Raw genomic sequence first — 8445 nt, 5'->3', positions numbered from 1 at the left:
TCGGCTTCCTGATGGTGACATTGGTGGACATTACCTCTGCAATTCCTGTCCACAGGTCTGCTTGTACTCTCCACCACGGGAACAATTCGTTGACAGGCGCATTGCGTTGTCACCCCATAGCAGGAAGTGTATGAACCACGATCTTCATAGCGGGATCACCAGGACCAACTTAAATAAAAGCTACAAATTTAAAAAAAAGTTTGAAAAGATATTAACATGTTAAGATTTATATCAGTTTATTTCTAGCTTAATTATATTTTAGGGTAATTATCTCTGACTGCACTAATTACATAAATGTTGGGTTGGAAAAAATGAAGGGAAATTTTTTTTTTTCTCATTTTAGTTTCTAACTACAGTCTATGAAATAAATGTATGGCTATCCAAACCCACTAAGAAAAAATAAATACCAGTTCAGATATATTACAAATCCAAAACGTTATGAGATGCAAACTGATGCTCCTTTATGATGAAAAAAAAAAAAAGGTTGCCGTCCCATGGTGGTGGTGGTGGTGGTGGTGGTGGTGGCGGTGGTTAGTATCCGGGCTGACATGGTTAAACAAGACACGTGACTTTGCCCCAGAGAGATTTCTATCTATTTTTCTCATACATCTGCTGAGAATATAAAGATGTCAGGACGGCCCTGTGACCTGTAATAAGTAGATGTGACAGTTACTGATCTCTGCAAGCTCTTAACTCCTCTAAAGATCTCATTAAAAATACACCAGCTTCTTTTATGAGTCATTACAAGGCCGTCAGATCATCCGATGGGCCGCTATCAAAGTTTAGTTGCTATTTATGTTACTATGTTCATGGGGCTCCCCTGTCTTCTTATATGGGGCAGTTTGACGACATGAAAACCACATCAGAATATATGCCTAATAAAGACGAACTACACTATATTACCAAAAGTATTGGGACACCTGCCTTTACACGCACATGGACTTTAATGGCATCCCAGTCTTAGTCCAAAGGGTTCAATATTGAGTTGGCCCACCCTTTGTAGCTATGACCGCTTCAACTCTTCTGTGAAGGTTGTCCATAAGGTTTAGGAGTGTGTCTATGGGAATGTTTGACCATTCTTCCAGAAGCACATTTGTGAGGTCAGGCACTGATGTTGGACGAGAAGGCCTGGCTTGCAATCTTCGCCCTAATTCATCCCAAAGGTGTTTTATCGGGTTGTTCCTCCACCCCAGACTCGCTCATCCATGTCTTTATAGACCTTGCTTTGTGCACTGGTCTAAATCATTTGGTGGAGGGGGGATTATGGTGCGGGTGTCGGTTTTCAGGGGTTGGCCCCTTAGTTTCAGTGAAGGGAACTCTTAAGGTGTCATCATACCAAGACATTTTGGACAATTTATTGCTTACTTACAGGGCTCGGGTAAGTAAAAAGGGGGGCTGGGGGGGGGGGGTTTCACCTTAATGCATGGTATGCATTAAGATGAAAAACCTCAAGGGTTTACAACCACTTTAGGCATCAGTATACAAAGACATTTTGGAAAAAATTAATTCTCCCAACTTTGTGGGAACAGTTTGGGGACGGCCCCTTCCTGTTCCAACATGACTGCACACCAGTGTACAAAGCAAGGTCCATAAAGACGTGGATGAGCGAGTTTGGGGTGGAGGAACTTGACTATCCTGACCTCAACTGACCGATAGAACACCTTTAGGAGGAATTAGAGCGGGCCAGGCCTTCTCATCCTTCTCATCCAACATCAGTGCCTGACCTCACAAATGCGCTTCTGGAAGAATGATGGACACTCCTAAACCTTGTGGACGGCCTTCCCAGAAGAGTTGAAGCTGTTATAGCAGCAAAGGGTGAGCCAACTCAATATTGAACCCTACGGACTAAGATTCGGATACCTTTAAAGTTCATGTGCTTGTAAAGGCAGGTGTCCCAATACTATTGGTAATATAGTGTATGTCTTAAAGTGACACTAAACAACATCCTTGTTCTCCATAAATAATCCATACACATCCAATACTTAATGGCCCTGTAATCTAGTCTTCATGAAATAGTTTCTCACTGTGTTTTTCTGCCTCTCAGTAACATCCTCTGTGAGTTCCCAAACCTCTTCTTTTCCCTCTCACATCCGCTTCTTTGGAATGAACAGTGCATATCAATTGTGGTCATGTACACGGCTCTATGCACACTACACATCCCATAGTCCATCTTGGGAGCAAGCAAGAGAGGTTGGCTACGTTCCTACATACAGGGGGACCATGGAGAACGAATGTAGCCACTCTCTAATGCCACGGACACACGATCGGAATTTCGGCCCGCAAAAGACCGATGAGAGTTTTTCATCGGAAAATGCGACCGTGTGTACGCTCCGTCGGACTTTTGCTGGCCGAATTCCAGCCAGTAAAAGATTGTGATCATGTTCTCAATTTTTCGGTCGGGAAAAATTTGTCACAGACGATCGCATTTTGGTCTGATCTTTATAGTTGTATAGAAAAAAACACTATTTGCCTATCAAAAAGCCTATACCTTTCATCCCTTTTCGAAATTGCTGCATTTGTAAATTTCAAAAGCCAATCTAAAGGAATAATAGTGGTAAAAAAAAAGCACTTGTGTATTTAACCAAACTATTTTTTGTGTACAATTCTGCTTTAACTACCTCAATACCGGGCACTTACACCCCCTTCCTGCCCAAGCCATTTTTCAGCGCTGTCACATTTTGAATGACAATTGCGCGGTCATGCTACACTGTACCCAAATGAAATTGTTATTGTTTTCTTCACACAAATAGAGATTTCTTTTGGTGGTATTTAATCACTCCTGGATTTTTTATTTTTTTCCTAAAAAAAAAAAAGAAAGTCCAAAAATTTTGAAAAAAAAAAGTTTTTCTTAGTTTCTGTAAATTTTGTGAATAAGTAATTTTTCTCCTTCACTGATGGGCACTGATTAGGTGGTACTTGTGAGGAGGCACAAATATGCCGCACTTATGAGCACTGATAGGTGGCACTGATATGTGGCACTGATAGGCGGCACTGATGGGCGGCACTGGGCACAGATAGGCGGCACTGGTGGGCACTGGGCACAGATAGGCGGCACTGGTGGGCACAGATAGGCGGCACTGGTGGGCACAAATAGGCAGCACTAGTGGGCACAGATAAGCGGCACGGATAGGCGGCACTGATGGGCATTGATGGGTGGCATTGATGGGCAGCAGTGATGAGCATTGATGGGCAGCAGTGATGGGCATTGATGGGCAGCACTGATAGCCAGCACTGACTGGCATGACTAATGGCCACTGATTGCTGGCACTTGTGGGCACTGATTGCTGGCACTTGTGGGCACAGATTGGTGGCAATTGTGGGCACTGATTACTGGCAGTGGTGGGCAATCATTGCTGGCACTGGTGGACACTTAATTGTAATCAGTGCCCTGATTACATACCTAGCTTTCCCCTGTGAGAAGATGCCACTGATTGGCTCTCCTCTCCTCACACTCTGTCATTGTGAGGTGAGGAGCGCCAATTACCGGCATCTCCGTGTTTACATGTGACCAGCTGTAATTGGACACAGCCGATCACATGGTTAAAGAGCCAGGGCTCTTTACACAGAACGGGGTCGCGCCGTGTCCTATCAACGTGGTGCGGCTGCGATTGTTGCGCTGCGTGGCGCCGGTGGATGCGCGGGATCGGTCGTCCTGGGAGGCTGTCATATGATGTCTACCCAGAACGAGAGTCGCACCGCCCCGCTGTCATTTGACGGTGGGCGGGCGGCAAGTGGTTAAGGGGGCGTGGCAGGGGGTGTGTCCCATGCCTACATACTTTTGCTAAAAGGTGTCCCTCGTTCCCATCTCAGAAAGTTGGGAGGTATGGGCGAGTGGGCGGTGGGGGGTTTGTTTGCCACCCCCCCCCCAAAAAAAATGGAGCACCAGCCGTCACTGCTTATAACCCCTGCAGGTTTTTTTATTTTTCTTTGCCATCTGTGTCCCATTGCAGAGATTTCCCTTCACTTCCTGTGCCATAGCCAAAACGGGAAGTGAGGGGAAATCCCTGCAAATTAAAGAAAATTCCTCGGGGACCCCCAGATCACCAGAACTAGTGTCCCCATTGGAAGATTTTTTCCTCTATTATTTTTCTGGGGACAACCCAACATTTGGGATTTTCTTTTACTTTCACTTTCAATGATAATGGTAAACAGGGGTTCTAATCCCTCTCCACGCTATCCACAACTAAAAAAAAAAAAAAAATGTTTTTCCTTTAGTTATACTTGAAGGGAAGGCCGGGGGTCAGATTGAAGTCGTGTCCAGTGGGATTGGATTGGTTGTTCGTTTCCAGCAGACGTTTGGAACATTGAGATTTTCAGTGCGATCCGGCGTTGTATCATGAGATCCGGTACGTGCCGTGCCTCTGCTTAGTCTGGGACGGCAGATAACTTATCTGTACTCATCAGAGAGTTCTCTGTGTCACTCTGTGCATCACGCTCCCAGGCGCGCCGTACACGCCAGCACGGGGGATAATACACACAAACATGACTTTCAGATCACAGCTCCGATTAATGCGGCTCCACCCTGCGGGGTTATAAAACAACAAGAGTATTATCATATTCATTTTATTATAAAAATCGCCGCAGCTACTACAGCGCTTCTCCACTTCCACAGGGATCGGCCAGGTATAGAATACGTATATTTACACTGATCCAAGCTACACCAATGTTCAGTGTCCAGCTTTAGGCTAGGTTCACATCTATGCCTTCACTGTGTGCCGCATTTGCGCCGGCACGGGAGCCAATTTATGTGAATGGGATGCTGTACCTGCAGAAACGCAGGAAAAAGATCCACGCAATAAGTCTAGGTTCACATCTTTTTTGGCTGCGCTAGATGAGTTTTTCAGACACGTTTTGCAGTGCGTCTTTGCGTTTTTAAACCCTTGTTTTTTTATGTGTTTTTGCATGCATTTTTCATGCATTTTGCATTTTTTTTTCTTTTTTTCGCTTTAACCACTTTCCGCCCAGCCTATACCAAAATGACAGCCGGGCGGTGTTTCCGATATCCTGACTGGACGAACGTCTTGCAGGATAACAGCCGGCCCGCGCATAGCACGGCGATCGGTGGTGCGGCGGGTCAGTCTGACACACACTGCAACACTGATTTCGGTAAAGAGCCTCTGACGGAGACTCGTGATGTCAATCACAGCTGATCACGATGTAAACAAGCAAAGCCGTGGATTGGCTTTTCCTCACTCGTGTCTGACAGACGCCAGTAGAGGAGAGCTGCTCTCCTGGGAAGGGGGGTCTGCGCTGGTTGATTATCAGTGCAGCCCCCCCGAGCATGCCCACCCAGGACCACCAGGGATGCCACCAGGAGCACCAGGGATGCCCACCACTGATGACCACCAGGGATGCCTATCTGTGCCCAAAAATTATGCCAATCAGTGTCCATCAGTAATGCCTGCCAGTGCCTCCTTTACAGTGATGCCCATCAGTGCCACCCATCAGTTTCTATCAGTGCCACCCATCAGTGCCACCTATCAGTGCCCATCAGTGCCACCTATCAGTGCCACCCATAAGTACCCACCAGTGCAGCCTTTCAGTGCCCATTCGTGCCACCTATGAGTACCCATCAGTGCTGCCTATCAGTGCCCATCAGTGCCACCTATCAGTGCCCATCAGTGCCGCCTATCAGTGCCACCCATAAGTACCCACCATTGCAGCCTTTCAGTGCCCATCCGTGCCACCTATGAGTATCCATCAGTGCTGCCTATCAGTGCCCATCAGTGCCACCTATCAGTGCCCCTCAGTGCTGCCTATCAGTGCCACCCATAAGTACCCACCAGTGCAACCTTTCAATGCCCATCCGTGCCACCTATGAGCACCCATCAGTGTCGCCTATCAGTGCCCATCAGTACTGCATATTAGTACCCATCATCAGTGCCCATCCGTGCCACCTCATCAGTGCAGCCTCATCAGTGCCCATCAATGAAGGAGAAAACTTACTTATTTACAAAATTTTATAACAGAAACGAAGAAAAACTTAAAAAAAAAAAAAAAAAATGTTGGTCTTTTTTTATTTATTTAGCAAAAAATAAAAACCCCAGAGGTGAATAAATAGCACCAAAGGAAAGCTCTATTTATGGAAACAAAATGATAAAAATTTAGTTTGGGTACAGTGTTACATGACCGCGCAATTGTCATTCAAACTGCGACAGCGCTGAAAGCTGAAAATTGGCCTGGGCAGGAAGGGGGAAAGTGCCCGGTATTGAAGTAGTTAAACACAGGAGGGGGTTGGGAAGCCGGCTGCCGCGTCCTTAACAACCGATGAGTCATCAGCTGTCAGCTGAATGTAAAAAAAAAAATTGCCGGCAAAAAAAAATTGAGCAAAAAAACGACGTGGGGTTCCCCGCTCCCAGGTCCATACCAGGCCCTACGGGTCTAGTATGGATCCGGAGGGGACCCCCCCTCCAACATTTAAAAAAAAATGGCGTGGGGTCCCCCCAAAATCCATACCAGACCCTTATCCGAGCATGCAGCCCGGCAGGCCAGGAAAAGGAACCATACCAGGCCGCATGCCCTCAACATGGTGGGGGGATGGGTGCTTTGGGGGGTTCTCTGCCCCCCCCAAGCACCTTGCCCCCATATTGATGGGGACAAGGGCCTCTTCCTGACAACCCTGGGCTGTGGTTGTTGGGTCTGTGGGTGGGGGGCTTATCGGAATCTGAAAGCCCCCTTTAACAAGGGGACCCCCAGATCCCAGCCCCCTCCATGTGAATGGGTATCAGGTACATCGTACACTTTTTTAGAATTGGTGTTGTAGGTGTGCACATGCTCAGTGCTGGGTATTTATACAGTGGGTATATATTGGGGGTAGTAGTAGTTCCCAGTGTACATAGTACTGGCTATACTATATACTGGGTGTATATTAGGGGTAGTAGTAATAGTTCTGTAGCGATAGTAGTAGTTCCCGGTGTACACATGCTCAGAGCTGGGTATATTTATATACCAGGTATATATTGGGGTATTAAAAACTATACACATGCTCAGTGCAGGTTATATTTTGAGAGTAGTTGTAGGTCTATGGGGGTAGTAGTAGTTAATGTTGTACACATATTGGGGGTAGTAGAAGTTGTACACATGCTCATTGCTGGGTATATCTACTCTAGGTGTATATTATGGGTAGTAGTAGTTCCCTGTGTACACATATTGGGGGGGGGGGGGGGGGGTAGTAGTAGTTGTACACATGCTCAGTGCTGAATATACATACCCGGGGTGAATATATATATATATATATATATATATATATATATATATATATATATATATATACTCTGGGTGTATATTCGGGGTAGTAGTAGTTCCCTCTGTACTATACACATATTGGGGGTAGTAGTAGTTCCCGGTGTACAAATGGTGTTATATATATATATATATATATATATATATATATATATATATACTGGGTATATATTGGGGGTAGTAGTAGTTTGACACATGCTCAGTGCTGGGTATTCATACGCACACTGGGTATATATTATGGGTAGTAGTTGTATGGGGGTAGTAGTAGGTGTACACATGCACATTACTGGGTATATAGTGGGGAAACGAGTAGTTCTTGGTGTACACATGTTGGGGGTAGTATTAGTTTTACATATGCTCAGTTCTGGGTATATATACACACACTGGGCATATATTAGAGGTAATATTAGTAGTTCTATGGGGTAGTAGTAGTGGTACTCATGCTCAGTGCTGGATATATATTGGGGGTAGTAGTAGCTCTGAGGGGGTAAAAGAAGTTGCACACATGCTCAGTACTGGGTATATATACTGGCCTGTGTATAAATTTGGGGTAGTAGTAGTTCAATGGGGTAATAGTAGTTGTACACATGCTCAGTGCTGAGCACATACTGGGGATAGTAGTATTCCCGTGGGTGTAGTAGTTGTACACATGCTCAGCACTGGGTATATATACAGGATATATATTTGGGGTAGTAGTAGTAGTATGGGGATAGAAGTATTTGTAGTTGTACACATGCTCAGTGCTGGGTGTCTATTGGGGGTAGTAGTAATTATATTGGAGTAGTAGTTGCATGGTGGTAGTAGTAGTTTTACACATGCTCAGTGCTGGGTGTATATTGGGGTAGTAACAGTTCTGTCGGGGTAGTAGTATTTGTAGTTGTACACATATTAGGGGCAGTAGTATTTGTGGTTGTGCACATGCTTAGTACTGGTTATATATTGGGGGTGGTGGTAGTAGTAGTTGGGAGTAGTAGTAGTTATATGGGGGTAGTTGTACACATGTTCAGTGCTGAGTGTATATTGGGGTAGAAGTAGTTGTATGGTGGTAATAGTAGTTGTACACATGCTCAGTGTATATTGGGGGTAGTAGTACTATGGGGTAGTTGTACACATATTGGGGTAGTAGTATTTGTACACATATTGGGGGTAGTAGTATTTGTAGTTGTGAACATGCTCAGTGCTGAGTGTATATTAGGAGGAGTA

The sequence above is a fragment of the Aquarana catesbeiana genome, linkage group LG05 (genome assembly GCF_042186555.1).
Source record: "Aquarana catesbeiana isolate 2022-GZ linkage group LG05, ASM4218655v1, whole genome shotgun sequence".
Lineage (NCBI taxonomy): Eukaryota > Metazoa > Chordata > Amphibia > Anura > Ranidae > Aquarana > Aquarana catesbeiana.
The sequence above is the reverse complement of the archived record's forward strand: the minus strand, read 5'-3'. Positions refer to the sequence as shown.